The sequence below is a fragment of the Stenella coeruleoalba genome, assembly GCF_951394435.1.
Source record: "Stenella coeruleoalba genome assembly, chromosome: 12".
NCBI lineage: Eukaryota > Metazoa > Chordata > Mammalia > Artiodactyla > Delphinidae > Stenella > Stenella coeruleoalba.
This window is the reverse complement of record NC_137158.1, coordinates 15,764,622-15,781,248: the sequence shown is the minus strand read 5'-3', so window position 1 is coordinate 15,781,248 and position 16,627 is coordinate 15,764,622.

Here is a 16,627-nt window from a genome sequence, read left to right as displayed (position 1 = left end):
CCTGTGGTTGCCAAGGGGGAGAGGGGATGGGGGAGGGATGGATTGAGAGTTTGGGATTAGCAGATGCAAACTATTATATATAGAATGGACAAACAAGGTCCTACTGTAGAGCACAGAGAACTATATTCAGTATCCTGTGACAAACCATAATGGAAAAGAATATTCTAAAAAAAGAATGTTTATACATGTATAACTGCATCACTTTGCTGTACAGCAGAAATTAACACAACATTGTAAATCAACTACACTTCAATAAAATAAATAAATTAAAGTAAAAAACAGAAACTGTGAGGTCCCTTAACTGTGGTGATAGCATTCTATGGTGCATGAAAGAACCCAGTAAAATTCTGGGTAGCTGTGACCCAGCACCAAGAATGCTACAATGAATAGTCCATAAAGTTCTTCAAAAACCAATGATGTTTTATGCTCCCTTCTTTTCTTTGAAGAGATTTTTTTTCTCAAATAAATGGTCGTGGCAGTAAAAAAAAAAATTCACGTTTCCATTTTACAAGGCTCAATAAGGTTGGCCACGTGTCACACGTCTTTTTCTGGCTTCAGAATAACTTGTGAAACGCCAGCAGTGTTTCTCAGGTGGTCTCAGCCATGGGGCAGACCAGTCATAGTCTAGGAGATCGGAACTTCGCCCTTGGGATGCAAGCACGGTATGGTTGTAAATATTAGGTCCTCAACCCAAATTGTGCTCCCCTGTCCATACTACACCCTCCTCAGTTCTCCTGTCACCCTTTTCCCTTCTTACAAGGTTGAGGATTACAGTGGCTACACCTGCTGTGAGCAGACCCCCACCACTCCCAGGACAGACTCCTCAATGGTTCTAAAAGTGGTGTCAGGAGAACAGCTGGGACTCTCAGACAGTGCTGGACCCTCCCTTCAGGCTAGATCAACGTGGTAGGAAAGCACACCGCCCATCTAGGTCACGTCGCCTTGAATTAAGACATCATTATTATTCTGGCAGCCTACCCCTTACCGAGCGGAAACAGGTGGGTGCAGTTGGCAGTAACTGATCCCTTTTTCTGACTCAGAGCCTGGCACACTCCCCATCATGGTTAGCAAATCCCAGAAGCCCCAATCATCAGGTAATTGCTTGATGGGGACCAGATCAGCCCTGGGGGCTAGCAGTCCCTGATAAGAAAAGGGATATAGAACTTGGAACTAATTATTTTCCTTTTACATGCGGCATTACAGTAGAAATAAAACCGGGCTCGCGTTAGAATTTTAAGGAAGACATTTTTCACCTGAGTCTTCATCAGAATATCGGTTCTCCTCTCCCATCACCTCTTTCTTTAGCCACCCAGCTCTTACCTAGAAACTGGTGTGTATTCACTGTGTGGTGAGGACAATACATGCTCAGAAAAGTAAACCTGAGAGTTAAACCTGCCAGATCAGGAAACCAAGCGATTCTCTGAAAAATTCTGACCCCTAATCTTTTGTGTCCTGCGCTGCTCAGATAATTCAGGTGAAAATGGGGCTACTCCTAAACTGTTTCAAAATTGCTTCAATTTCCTTTGTTTCTAGTAGAGATTTTGTTGCATGTGCTTTTCAGCCAAAAGGTATCTCAAACAAGAAGGAGGCTAGACATTGTCTCTGTGTCAACAGGGTGGGTGCGGGTTTTCTGAGCGATTAGTGTGATTGTATGTGTTTCTCTCCACTGATCAGAGCTCTCAAACACCCCTGAGCCCTCGGGCAAATGGTTACGGAGGAAGAGAGCCTGGTGAGCAGAGCAGACCCCGTGGTCAGCTCCATCTGGCTTCCTCTCCTGGCTCGCCCACTAGCTGCCTGTGCGCCCACTCTCTCTGGCTGTCATTCCTGCTCCAGGACAGGATAAGCCTGACAGGATAGCTGTGACAATCAGATGAGGTAGCCTAGATTTAAGCTGCTAACAGTGCCTGGGAAGTATGAGCAGTTAGTATCTCATTTCTCTTCTTGACCACATAGGAAGGACGGCCATACCTCCTGGTTTTGCTGCTGTGTCAGTCTAATTATGAACAGCACCCCGAGTGTCCTAGTTAAGAGGATAAAGTATACGGTTACTCTACATCCAGGTAACGCTGGGTTTTGATGAGTGTCTTTGTCAGAGAACTTTTGTGGCGAAGAATGAAACCCTTTTAAGCCAAGAAGGGGATTTATGGGCAAGATGCAGAGGTCGTCCACAAAACGGCCAGGCTTCGCGAGGGGTCAGCACTCCCAGAAGTCCCTGCTCTTCTCTCTCCGGAGCTGTGTGTTCTCTTGATTACTTCTCCCTGCACATCTGGTTTTGTCTTTCCCTTTGGGCAGACTGGCTTTAGCTGTTTTGGCGAGCACGAGACCACCGTCACCTCGAACTTTATACGATCTTCAATTCACATGGGCTAAGTCAGGTCTTGAACTCCAACTTCATACTCTTGGGGAAAAAAAAAAAAGGATTCCTGGCTTTTTGCGTGCACACATATACATTCCAAATGCATTGCTTTGGGTGTAGCATCCAACGATGGCTGAGTCAGCAGTGACTCCTGCTTCGTTGCCCCATTTAACAGGTCTCTGTGAACAGTCTCCCTGTGTTCCCAAGGGAGACTGGGAAGACTCTTTAAAAAGGGATGTAGGGTGGAGAACAAATTGTCGATGGAGGAAAAGATGACCTCTTTAGTAACTCCACCTCTGGCATATGGCATTCTGATGTCCCACTGAGACACTTCCCCACTGTCGCTCAACAGGCATGGTTTCCATGCTCCCAGAATTCAATCACACTTCTGCTTCCGGGGTCTCTTCAAGTACTTTTTTCTGTGCCGGGTGAACTGAAGCTAATAAATTCATCTGTCCTCAGGAACTCACATTTTGGCAGGGAATGTGAATGTTCCCTCCTCACAGCTAGTCAACATGCTTTTGTTTTCTCAGAAGCTTCCTAGGGGCAGGGGGCCTTCAACTAGCACTTCTCAAGCTTTTCCACCAAAGCCGCCCTGACCGTGGAAAGAAGTCCTGTGAGTGGGGTTCTGGGATTGTAACACAAAGCAAACAGAACATTTCTCACATTTTAGCTTTTAACGCAGTTCAGATTTGTACTTTATAAAACATTAATGTTGGTTATGACTTTTTTCTCGAATTCTGGCATGAAACCATGCTTCTCAAACAACATATTGTGACTCTCCTAGAACTGAGTATCTCCAGGCACACTGCCACATACAGACTCAGCCCAATGGAAGGGACAGATAACCATGGATATCGAGGCATCAGGATAAGTCATGGAGAATCCAGTTTGGAGTAGAAGGCTTTTGTTTGGTCTCTCAGATCATGAAACATATGAACATATGCGTGTAGGGTTGAATCTGAATCGTATGCATGTTTTCTTATGCATTCTTATGTCTCTTATGCAACAACCCAGAGGTTGATCTGGGCTCTATTCCTAGTTCTAGCTGGGTTCTCCTCCCCACGCTCACACTAACTATTGGCTATTACAGGGCTGAAAAAAAATGAAGTAACTTCACGTCTTCTCCAGACTAAATATCCTGTATTCTTTCCATTGTCGTGAGTGCACGCTCCCTGCCCCTCATCCTCTATTCTGACGCTGTTTGTCAGCTGTGCCCTCGTCCCCTCACTCTCAGCACAGCTGGCTTCTCGGTGCAGCCCAAGATGGTATCGGGCATTGTGCAGCCCTGGCATGTTCTCGCGAGAGCACGCCCCCTCCCACTCTTACTCAGCTGTTTCCAAATGGATTGCTATTAAGTAGTCTTCCTGATACTGTATTTCTACAGGAAACTTTTCTTAAAATTTAACGAGTGGTTTTACATGCATTCTGACTAAACGTTGCCTTTTACTTTGCTTACCATTTTAGGCTTTTCAGATCTTTCTGAATCTTGAGTTTGTTGTACTTTTCCCAGTTTTCTCTTTTTTTTAACCTCCCTAACTTTTTTTAGACCTATTGTAAACTCTAGGCACTATGTCATAGAGCAGATCTCCAGATCTTCATCTTGCATAACTGTAACTTTATATCCACTGAAAAATAACTCCCAATTTCTGCTTCCACCCTCACCCCAATCTCTTGGCGATTACCATTCGATTTTCTGTTTCTACAAGTTTGACTATTTTAGATACCTCACCTAAGTGTGATCATACAGTATTTGTCCTTCTGTGACCAACTTAATGTCTTCCAGATCCATCCACTTTGTTGCAAATGGTAGGATTTTCTTCTTTTTTCAGGCAGGATAATATTCCATTATATGTATCTACCATATTTTCTTTATCCATTCATCTGTGGTTGGACAACTGGGTTGTTTCCATATCTTGGCTATTGTGAATAATGCTGCAGTGAACATGGGAGTTCAGATATAGCTTCAAGGTCCTGATTGCAATTCTTTTGAATATATACTTCAGGAGTGGGATTGCTGGATTATATCGTAGTTCTATTTGTAATTTTTGGAGATTTTACCTCTGTAATTTTCATGAGTGTGTCTTTATGATTTCATCCAAGTCACTAATAACTATGTTGAACAGGTCAAAGAATCCTGCAGAAGTCCACTGAAGTCTGTTCTCTGGGTTCTTTCATTCAACTGTCAACAACATATTAAGTGTATATTAAATGCCAGGCTACTTGCAAGGCTAGGGATATGGTGGTGAGAAAAACCGCCATGTCCATACCCTCATGTGGCTTACAGTTTAGTGGGGGAAATAATACTGGTTGTACAATCTCACATAAAGATGTATAATGATGAGGTGATAATATATTTTGGAGGAAAAGTAGAGGGTGCCTAGAGGAGAATCTGACCTGGTCTAAGGATTCGAGTTCCCTGAGCAGGTACTATTTGAACTGGGAATTAACAAGGTAAAGAGGGGAGGGCACTGCAGACGGAGGGCACCACACAGGCAAAACTTAGTGATGGAGCCCGCATGGTCAGGAAACAAGGGAAGGCCAGTATTGCTGGAGCACAGATCCTGAGGGAGGTGGCATGAGATGTGGGCTAGTTTAGAAGTTGGCTCTTTACTGAGAGAAAAGTGGAACGCTTTGACAGTGTCAAAGCAGGGAAGTAGCGTAGTAAGATCTTCATTCTTAAAAGATCCCTCAGCGTGGAGAGTGGGTTAGAGAGGGGAAAGAGTGTTTCTGGGGAGAGACTTCCCTGGTGGTCCAGTGGCTGAGAATCTGCCTTCCAATACAGGGGATGTGGGTTCAATCCCTGGTTGGGGAGCTAAGATCCCACATGCCGCAGGGCAACTAAGCTCATGCGCTGCAACTACTGAGCCTGCGCACTGCAACTACTGAGCCCACGCACTCTGGAGCCTGCACGCCACAACTAGACAGAAGCCAGCACCCCGAAACGGAAAGATCCCGCATGTCGCAACTAAGACCGGACGCAGCCAAAAATAAATAAATAAATATATATATATTTTTAACAAAGAGTGTTGATGGGGAGACCACTGAGGAGGCTATTGTCAGAATTCAGGCAAGAGATGAAAGCAATTTGGACTAGGGTGCCAGCAGTAGGAATGGAGAGAAATGGATGGTTTCGAGAGGTACTTAGGAATACAGTAGACAGGACTTACTGATACTGATGAAGAGTAAGGAGAAGAGATATAAAGAATGGCCCTTAGTTTCTCATTTTTATAACTATATGAATAGTGGTACACTTGATTATGACAGGGAATATTGCAGGTAGAGCAGGTTCGGGGAGCAAATGGGATAAGTTTGACTTCAGACATGTAGTGTTTGAGTACCACTGAGATATCCAAATAGAGATGTTGAAAATAATAACAGCAAGCCCTTATATCATGTCAACATATTAGGTGATGTTTAAAGCACTTTGTACATATGAATTCATTTACTCTTTACAGTACCCCTGTGTGGTAGGTACTGTTATGAACTCCATTTTATAGAGGAGGAAACAGAAGTACAGAGAGGTGAAGTAATCTTCCCAGAGTCACACAGCTAGTCAGGAGAGAGTTTAATAAGTAAGTCTGGCACTGAGAAGAAAGGTCTGGACTAAAGTTATAAATTTAAGAATCATTGGTAAGTCACAGGTATGGAGGAAATTGTTCCAGGAAGATAGCACAGAGTAAAGAGAGCTGAACACTGGGATAGAAAAATTACCCACAATCTATGAATAAGGCCAAGGGGATGGCTGGCTGCATGTCCTCTCATTGCATCCTGAGTCAATGTTTATCACACCTACCCACGGATTACTTAATTTTCTAGGAAAATATACCACTGTTTAACTTTGCTTCTTTTTACTATTAATTAAGAGTTCACTCCTTGATGTTGCATTTACTTGTATATTTGTGCCCTGTAGAAATACAAATGATTTCTACCGGGCAGAAAAGAAAATTCCAAAGGTAAAAACTAATAAAAACAGTAACCAGTTTTGTATGCAAACAGCAATCTTATTCTAACTTTCTTGTCTTAAAAGGACTACAAAACCACCAATTCCTTAAATCTTCTTAGAATCAGCTTTACCATTTTGCTGGTTCCATCATTCATTACGGAGTTGAGTGAAACCCTTGACACATGTTCATTCTCTATTTGTAAGAGAGTCATGGTTTAACTTCTGAGAATTACCCTAAGAAAGAAATGGGTCTTGAGCATCTTCAACCGTCTTTGGGAGAACCATGACTAGCCACAAATCCACCAGCTGTTCCTGAGCCCACATCTCTCCTTCTTTTCATTTATTCATTTTTTAAAACGTATTACTGGAAAAGTACTTAGCACAAGGTATCGTAAAAAGCTCAGGGCATGGGAAAGAGAGAGTGAAACATGAAGACGATGCCTCTGAGGCACTTACGGTCCATGGTGGGAGGGGAGGGGAACACACAAATCAACAGGAAACCATAATATGTAACGTACCATCAAGGGAGGATGCTATGAAGCATATGAGAAGGCTTTGCAATGGACCTTAGATGATAAAGGGGGGACTTTGCCAGATGGGAATGAGAAGAAAGGATGGAAGCAATAACGTGAACAAAGGTGACACACAGCAAAAGAGGGCACCATGTTAACGTTTTGGTGACGTTCACATACCCCTTGCTTTGGCATTCTGCACATGCCAGTTTAGATCCCTTGGAAATGGCTGAACCTGGGAACCCAAGCAGGCTCTCAGTGCTCACTGACCCCCCCATCCTGAAGGCTCAGAAATGGTTCACGGTCACAGAATCTCCTAATAGGTGACTCCCCATCTGGAACGCAGATGGGCATTATGTTCATCCCGGTTGCTACATCTTTTCATTGCTCCAGGCATGACATTCATACGGGATTTTTGAGTCAAGAATAGTTTGTCCTTAACTACTGAAAAGAACCTAATAACTATAAAAACAGAGAAGTAAAACTTAGTCACCTGGGTTTCTGGCTTTATTTTTGAGGAGACGGCTTTGAAACATGTATAAAATGGGCAAAACACCTATCCAAAAGCAGTTCTTCAAGAACAATATTCCTGAGCAGGTCCTGTGTTCTCAGTGGAGGTGGGGATTTTCTGTGCCCTGGAAGGTAGGACTCGGGACCAGCTGGCTCTTCCCACGTAGCTGACATTGTACGAATTCCTTTCATCTGATCATCTATAATTCTCAAAATACCCATTAGGATTGTTCTTTCCATTTTACAGAAGAACAGAAGCATTTTCAAAAAGAGTAAATAGAGGACCAAAGATCACGGAATTGGGGTTTAGCGCAGACTTAACAAAGTGCACATATGTTGTACGTTCTTTAAAGCAATTAGGTGTTAGTTGCTATTTCCTGTTCTGGCTTCCTGTCTCAATTGGCAGGTTCCTGTGACCCGTGTCTTCTTGTCCACTTGGGACTGCTGGCTACGTTCTGATGGTGCCCGGGGAGACCCTACAGCTCAAGCCCTTTTTATTATTTATTCCCTGGCCCCAGTCCAGGGGACTTTATTCTCAGAGCTTCCTATTAACTCCTCAGAAAATCTTACCTAAGAACACATCTAGCTAGGCTGTGCATTGATAAGAACTGAGCGCTTAATCTACAGGGAACAGATCCGAGATCTCCCACAAACACCAGATAGCTCCTTCCTTGCACCAGGAGAAACCTGGTGTTTAACATCTATGAAGTTCACTTTGTTTCCATAAATATTTATTAGATCTGTATTATGTGTCAAGAACTGCTCTGTGTCACTGGTCACCAGGGATGCTAAGATGTAAACAACAGAGTCCCTGCCCCAAGAAAAATGACATTCTCATTGCCTAAGGTAGACAGTGTGTAAGAGGGTCTGGGGACCCTCTGTGGGAGTTTGAACTGGGAGAGCCTGTTTGAAGGACAACTTAGCAGCATCTACTGACATTTTAAATGTGTACAGTCTTTGATGGAGGACTTTCACAGCTGTAAATTATCCATAGTAGTGCTCATACATAGGCAGACATATATTTAAATATATCTAAATATTTAAATGTATCTAATATATTTAAATGTACGTGACATTTGTTTTTAACAGTGGTATGTCAGAAAAGCAGCATTCCATGGAAAAGAACAAATTCTATTTTTATGTTCTGACATGAACAATTGTCCACATATAATCTTCACACGTAATTCCAAAACAATACAGAATATGCTTTCATTTATGAAAATCATTAACCTCTGTTACGTGTGTGTCTGTGCACACATGTGCACACATGTATAAATGCCAAGAGAGAGCTCCGGGTGGATGTCCAACAAATTACCAATAGGTTCTCCTTCTGGAGACAGGAATGGGATAGAGAGTCAGGGTAAAGATAGTCTTCCACTTTTTATTATACAAGTCTCTCTATAATTTAAACGGTTTTTATTACCTTGGATGTTCACTTAAAATAACTTAAAAGTTGGGCTACGAGAAAAGCACAGTAAGCTGTAGGAATTCAAAAAGGTAATGGAGTCCTGCTGGCCTGGGGCAATCACGGCAGATAAAGAGGGACATTTAGAGCCAGATCAGGGGTATTTTAAAGCAAGAATGTATTCCAGATGAGGAAATGGAGTGAACGGCAAGAGTGCTGTGCATTCTGCAAGGAGGATTTGGGTGACAACCAGCAGAGGGCTTGGGTGCCCAGGAAGTCCCAAAGGACTGTACTGAAATGTTAGCCTCTCTGAGAAACTTTCTGAGATTCTCCTCTTTGATTTAGGTCTTTTGTGTGTTTGCCCATTACTTGCATCATCTCAGGTGTTTGATAAATATTTGTGGGCCAAGTAAATTAAATCACTGTTAATTATTGAATGCATTGTATCATGTGTATCCCTCTATCACAGCACTTATTAAACTCCACTAGGACTGTCTCCCCTACTTGACTATAAATCTTTTCAGGACAAGAAAAATGTCTTTTTCTTTTCTTTTCATATCTGCTGGGTCTATTACTCAAAACAAAACAGACAATCAAAAATTCTGTTGAGTACCTGTATATGCCAACCATGAATGAACTAATCAAGTGTGAGATAAAAATCAATAAATAATACGTAAATAAATGACAAAGTGGGCGGTGCTCAACAGTAGACTAAGGTACTTGGGCCTATTCTGAGGGCAGTGGGAAACCACTAAAATTTTTGTGCAATATTATCAGAGCTGGTTAGAGGGTGGAAAGGAAGAAGAAGAGTTAAGAAACCCTTCAGATAGTTAAGATGGGAGAAGGTGAACATATAAAACTCCCCAAAGCAGATCACACTTGATTCAGTTGGCAGAAAAAGCATCCCAGTGAAAACAAGCTGCAGAAACACAATTAACACGTTTTGATCAGCATCTGTACGTATTCCATGGAGAGTGGCCTGTGTTTTCTTTGGGGAAGGGTGAGAGAGAGGGGGTGGAGAGGCCCCTCGGAAGGGAAGAAGCAAGAATAAATAGGTGACTGTGTAGCTCGAGGCAAAGTTCACCCTGCCCCCTACTTTCCAGGACCGGGTCTTACTTTCCTTTGTGCATAAAATAGCGCTCATCTGCCTGCCTGCTCACACTGGCTGCTGATTCCAGAAAACTAAGAAATCATGCAAGACCTTTGCTCATTTATTTTAAGATAAGTAAGCAAGAAATGGTGGGGGAGAGGCTCTGTTATTCTAACAGACGATGCTGAGGATAGAAAGAGAAATGGAGCCTTTAGAAACCTAAGTAAAAGCCCAAGTGACTTAAGCACAAAGTCCCGAGGCCTCTTGCGCCACATGAGCCCCTCTGTGCTGTCGCAGCTTCTTGACTTCACGTGGCGCAAAGGAAATAAATAAAATGGCTGTCAAATGACATATTTACAGTTTTGACTGAAGAAGACATGAAAAACTGGAAGCTCTTTTTACGTATACACTCTAAGGACCACTTTCTGCTGTCAAGTTCAAGTGGCAGCATTTGGCCAAGTAATGCATGAAGCTCTGGGGGCCAACTGTGACATCAGTTGAGGGGAAACAGCGTCCAGGGGAGGAAGGAGAAGAGACAGCCCCTTGCTGGGACTGCTTCTGTGAGAGGCCTTTGACAGAACAACAAACAGGAAATTTTCTCCTCAACACAAGGAAATAAATGCCGAAAAATAAATCGTTTTTAACACATGTGACTTTAGAAGGAGTTGAATTCACATCTGATTTCTTCAAAGAGTCCAGGTATAAAACAGGGAAGTTTCCTCCACTTGTCCCCTGAAAAGACACATCATTTGTGTTCTATGGAGCTCAACATGGACAACTGGATACATCTACCTATAAAATATGAGAGAGACTTTTCAAGCAGACATTAGAATCTAAGCAACTGGTATGTAATTGAGTGGCCAGATGAGCTCTCCTCCTTTGGGACACACAGTCTCTGCCCGCACAGTAATTCTGGGGATGGGGCCACTGCCCAGGCCGGGATGGGAATCTCTCTCTGGGGGCTGACCCTGAAGTCAGGTCACCAGACACGCCGGACTGCAGCTTTACAATCACCCTGTGCGTGTTCTCCTGTGTGATGGCTGTTACTACGTTAACCCTCTGTGAGTTTCCATATGGTTTTCTCAGGAAAGCTCTGGTCCTGTTTCTGCCAGGCAAAAAGGGGAGGGGAAGGAAAGAAGGCAGCATTCATTTATTTATTCAACAAAATAGGTGCTGGATAAAGTGTGAAACTGACGGACAAAAATGGCAGGCAAAATGGTATGTTTGAAAGGACCCCATTGAGGTCTTTTATGTGTGATTCTTTATCATGTGATAAATTCAGAGGGGAAACAGCAGCCGCCCAGCCAGCCAGCCTCCCTCCACGGGGCAGGCGTCTGCTTTCGTAACTGTTCAGAAGACAGTTAACACAGCAGGTCTGAGACTGCTGTCCTTCGAAAGGCATGCTTGCAAGTTGGCTCTTGGCTGGCATGTGGGACTTTGGATTTGGGGAGTGTTGCCATCATTTCCTAACTGATAAGGGTGGTTTAAAGAAGCTAAACTGTTTGTACAAACAATGTCGTTCATGGTGAACACTGGTTTCCTTTCTGGGGGTCTGGATTTTGGTATGTGCTAAGCAGAGGGTGCCTACATGACCAGTGTCCAATAAATACGCTGGGCATTGAGTCTCTCACAAGCTTCTCTTGTTTATATACCTTTTTGCTGGAGTAATTAAGCATGTCCTGTGTGTCTCTGCTGGGAGAAGACTCTTGGAAGCTTGCAGCTGGTTTCTTCCAGACTTTGCCCCATGTGCCTTTTTCCCTTCGCTTAGTATCTTTTTGCTGTCATTAATCACAGCCATGAGACAACTATATGCTGAGTCCTGTGATTTATTCTAGCCAGTCACCAAACCTGGAGGTGGTCTTTGGGGACCCCCTGCTCCATCTTTACTGTGCCCTACACTTAATGATCAAGCCTCTCATATAAGTTCTTATTTAATTCCATTTTCAGGAGCTCATTCAATGGGACTTTCTGGAGGCAGAGAGCACCGGGGTGAATTCCAAAGCAGAGAAAAGATAATGAAGGGGAAAATGCAGTTTACCCAGAGCTCTGCTGGAGTTTAGTATAGGAGGTCTTCATTATCTTTGTATCGCATTTAGCCTTAGTTATTACTATAGAGTTTGTTGTGTGCTTTTTACAATGTCATATTTTATGTTTCTTATATTCTGGAGGCGACAAGTCAAGTTCATACATCTTAACAATTATTACAAAAACTGTATTTTTTCAAGTGTTGAGTCCTCTATTATTCCATAAATAAGGAGCTTGTAAAACAATAGAGAAAAATACTCCAGTTTGCTGAATTTATCACTTGAGCTCCTTTCCGAGTTATTTTCTTTCATTTTAAATGAACTTTGATTTGTCAATCTTTTTAACAACAAAGGCATCTACAATGCAATTATATGCTTCTTCTAGAAACTGAGTATATAAGCATGAACGCACGTATGCATGTATACCCATGGGTACAAAGGGCAGAACTCTTTGTTTTGATTGATATTTCTTCTTTCTTTTCTTTAGCTTACAGACACATCTTTCTTTCCTACATCTTATTGGTTCCACTAAGCCTACAAATTCAAATATAAACGCTTTCAGTAGGCCCTGAAAGTTTTGGAGAAGGTGGCAAGGACATAAGGGTCCTTATTTGTGTTTGTTATCTTCAGAGTGCTAAAGCCTTTTGATGGCTTTTTGCAGTGGACGTGGCAGACACTGGTGGTTTGCATACCCCCAAACCAGATATTTCCCTTTTCTTCCTTTGCTAACTGAACCTTGATTTTGGGGTGGTAGCCATGCATCAGTCTCCAGGAGGTGAATCATGATTGATCTAAGGCAATCAGGGCAACCGTGTTTCTCTTCTCCAGTGGTTCATCTAGCAATGCCCATGTGACCCAGTTCTGGCTGATGAACCATAAAGAAAGTCTGATGGGAGCTTCTGGGAAAGATTTTCTTTTCCCTCCATAGAGATTCATATGAAGAAAAATCTCTGTTGCTTCCTTTCTACCTTTTAGGTTTTAGACACAATTAGACAAGGACTTGATTTCTGGAGGTGGAGTGTCTATCCTAAGACCATGAGGTTACATATGTGAGCATGAAAGCTAACATCTCATGACAGTGGAATGGAAAGATGAAAAGCGCCTGGGCCTTGGGTGACTGTTGAACCACCAAACTAATTGTGGGGCTGCCCTTCTCTGGATTTCTTTTCACGTTAAGAATAAATGTTCTTATCCTTTAAGGCTGTAATTTTTCTCTTACTTGTAGGTGAATGTATCTTGATACAATCAGTAATGCAGTGCGACTCAAAATAATATAACATTGATAAGTGTAGGGGATACCAAGATGCTCTGCTCGTATCTACTCTTCACATCCTAAGCACCCATTCTCCAGCTGCTGGGAACATGGGCTGCTGATGGCTCACAGCTGTGATGAGAAATTGCCTCACCCAAGGCTACAGCCCCAACCAGGGGGAGCTGACGCTGAGATAAAATGACCTAGCCCTCTTCTCTCAATTTGGGACAACTCTGGAGGGTCATCTGCAGGAGACGGCTGTGACATGGCATTCTGGTGACCTGGCACATTCCATATACAGACCCTCTTTGACTTACAACGTGGGTACATCCTGAGAGCCCACTGCAAGTTGAAAATATCGTAAGTTGAAAATGCATTTAGTATATGCAACCTACCTAACATGGTAGCTTAGCCTTGCCTACCTGAAATGTGCTCAGAACACTTACATTAACCTAGAGTTGGGCAAAATCATCTAACACAAAGCCTATTTTATGAAGAAGTGTTGACTCTCTCATGTAATGTATTGAATACTGTACTGAACGCGAAAAACAGAAAGAATGGTTGTCAGCGTATCGGTTGTTTACCCTCCTGATCGCGTGGCTGACGGAGAGCCCCATCACGCTGCCCCCTCCCAGCATCACGAGAAATCATCTTACTAACCCAGGAAAAGATCAAAATGCAAAGTTTGAAGTATGGTTTCTACTGAATGCATATCGCTTTCACACCATCAGAAAGTCAAAAAAATGTGAGTTGAACCATCATAAGTTGGGGACAGTCTGTAGTTACTGTTTAAACTGCAGCTTATCTGAGTCTTGGAGAAATGCATTGCGGGTCCTCTCAGAACTCCAGAGCCTGGGAGGAACTCTAAGGGGCTGCTATGAGGCCATCTCCTACTTGATTCCCCATTTCCCCAGGAGACTGGCATGAGGTAGTTGCTTATTGCCTTGTAGTTTATCATGAGGTATGGGGTTCTCTGTCCCCTGCCCCTTAACAGAAGACATGCAGACACAACTGCTGTGCTGCAGGCTAGCACTGGCCCCTCAGCCACTGCGTGTCCCATGGCTCCTGTGTCAGTCATCTCTTTTCCTTTCAGTATCATCCTTTTTGGTGCGTGGGATGCAGACCATGCGGAATGGCACCTTTGACTTTCTCTTCCTTTTGCTGTCTAGATAAGTAGTAAATTGTCTAAATCTAAAAGTAGCTCATTGCATGTTTCCTGGCAGAATCTCAGGCTTTGGCCTTTGGCCTTGTGTTGTACGTGTGTACTTGACACCCATCCCAACTCCTAAGGTTTCTGCAGGAGTCACCGAGCCTCAATTGCAATCACATGGCAGGTCAGCTTTTCTCTATGCCTGGGGTCACCGTCCTCACTTCCCTACATGTGTACCTCCCAAGACATTTCCCAAAAAACCCTGCGTGCAATTCTGTCTTGGCATCTGTTTCCAAACCTAAGATAATGGGTCCTAGCAGTGGTCCTAGAAAGCGGACTCTAAAATGGGATTCTGGAGACGGATTATTCACCCACCAGCTGGCAAACAGGACCTCATCACTGGTGGTAGAATCCCTGAGATGCTTTAGGGGTGCAGCTATTAAAACTTTCATTGATGGTAAACTGGGATGGGTACCGGTAGGAAGGTATGTACTGGATGGAGGAATACATTTGCTGCTTGAGACGTCTGGAGGAAATGGTAACTAATAGACTGTGGCATTGGTGGCTGTTTCCAAGTGCCACTGATCTGTCAGAGTTACTGAAAGGCTCAGCAAGATTAAGCACCAATTCAAGGCAAACTATGAACGCTGCAGGCCTCACGTTTAATAAACCCTAATTTCCTACAGCCATAGGGCAGTCATAGAGGAGGACCAAACCCAGGACTTAATTGAAAGATTCAAAAAGTTTCGGAGAAAGTTGAATTCTTAGCTCCAGCAAATGCCCTATGCCAAGGCCAGGACCCTAGTAGGCAAGGACTGAGACCCTGAGATCTCCCCAGATCTGGGTAAATGAACTTGAGAACCTTGAAATCCCAGACTCCCCTGAACCCACTGGGCCTAAAGAAGTGACCCACTTCCCCTTTTTGGAAGACAATTACCCCCACCCCCTACCCCACCTTGAGAAATATACCTTCCAAAGACTCGAGAGCCTGTCACATCAGCAAAGTTTGGGGGGTACAGGGGTCTGGGTCATGCCAGAATATCTCCTCCAAAGTAAAGACTAATTCTTATTTGTCCTTCCCACTAGGAAAGAAGCAAAATTCCTGGTAGGCCTCAAAAGGTTTTGGAAGCAACATATTTAGTATTTGGGAATAAATACTGTCTTGACTCCTTTACCAGGCAGGGTGGAAGGCTGCTGGCTCTGAGCGGGGACTGGAGCAAGCATCTCCCCAACACAGCCCTGTTGCTTGGGGTGTGAGATCTGGCAGGCCCTCAAGTACTAGAAATGTCTGCAGTGGGAAACGATACCACATAGAATTGACAGTAAGCCTCAATAGGAGACTCAGTATCTGCCAAGTCATAGGATGGGCAGGTCGAGCAGCAATTTGCTGTTGGATGACAGTGGTACATCTGAGATTGGGCACTGGTGGGACCACAGGATCCAAACACAACATTTGTCACAGTGGGCTTGACACTTCTGCTGCAGCCCACACCTATGCCTATAGGAGGAATTTTGAAAAATACTTGAGTGTGAATAGCCAAAGCAATCATGAGAAAGAACAAAGCTGGAACCATTACACTCCCTGATTTCAAAATGTATTACAAAGCTATAGGAATCAAAACAGTGTGGCACTGGCATGAAAATAGACACATAGATCAATGGAACAGAATAGAGAGTCCAGAAATAAACCTATGCCTATATGGTCAATTAATTTATGACAAAGTAGCCAAGCATATACAATGGGGAAAAGACAGCCTCTTCAACAAATGGTATTGGGAAAACTGGACAGCCACATGTAATAGAATGAAACTGGACCACTACCTTACACAAAAAACTCAAAATGGATTAAAGATTTGAATGTAAGATCTGAAACCATAAAACTCCTAGATAAGTGATAGGTGATAAGTTCCTTGACATTGGTCTTGGTGATAAGTTTTTGGATTTGGCAACAAAAGCAAAGACAACAAAAGCAAAAATAAATAAGTGGGACTACATCAACTAAAAAGCTTCTGCACAGTGAAGGAAACAATTAACAAAACGAAAAGGCAATCTACAGAATGGGAGAAAATATTTGCAAATTATATATCTGATAAGAGGATAATATCCAAGATATATAAAGAACTCATACAGCTCAACAGCAAAACCCCAAACAATTCAATTAAAAAATGGGCAGAGTATCTGAGTAGACATTTTTCTGAAGAAAAGATTTTTCCAAAGATGGCCAATGGTTACACGAAAAGATGGTTGACCTCATCAATCAGGGAAATGCAAATAAAAACCACAATGAGATATCACCTCACACCTGTTAAAATGGTTATTACCGAAAAGACAAGAAATAACAAAGGTTGGCGAGGATGTAGAGAAAAGGGAACCCTAATACAC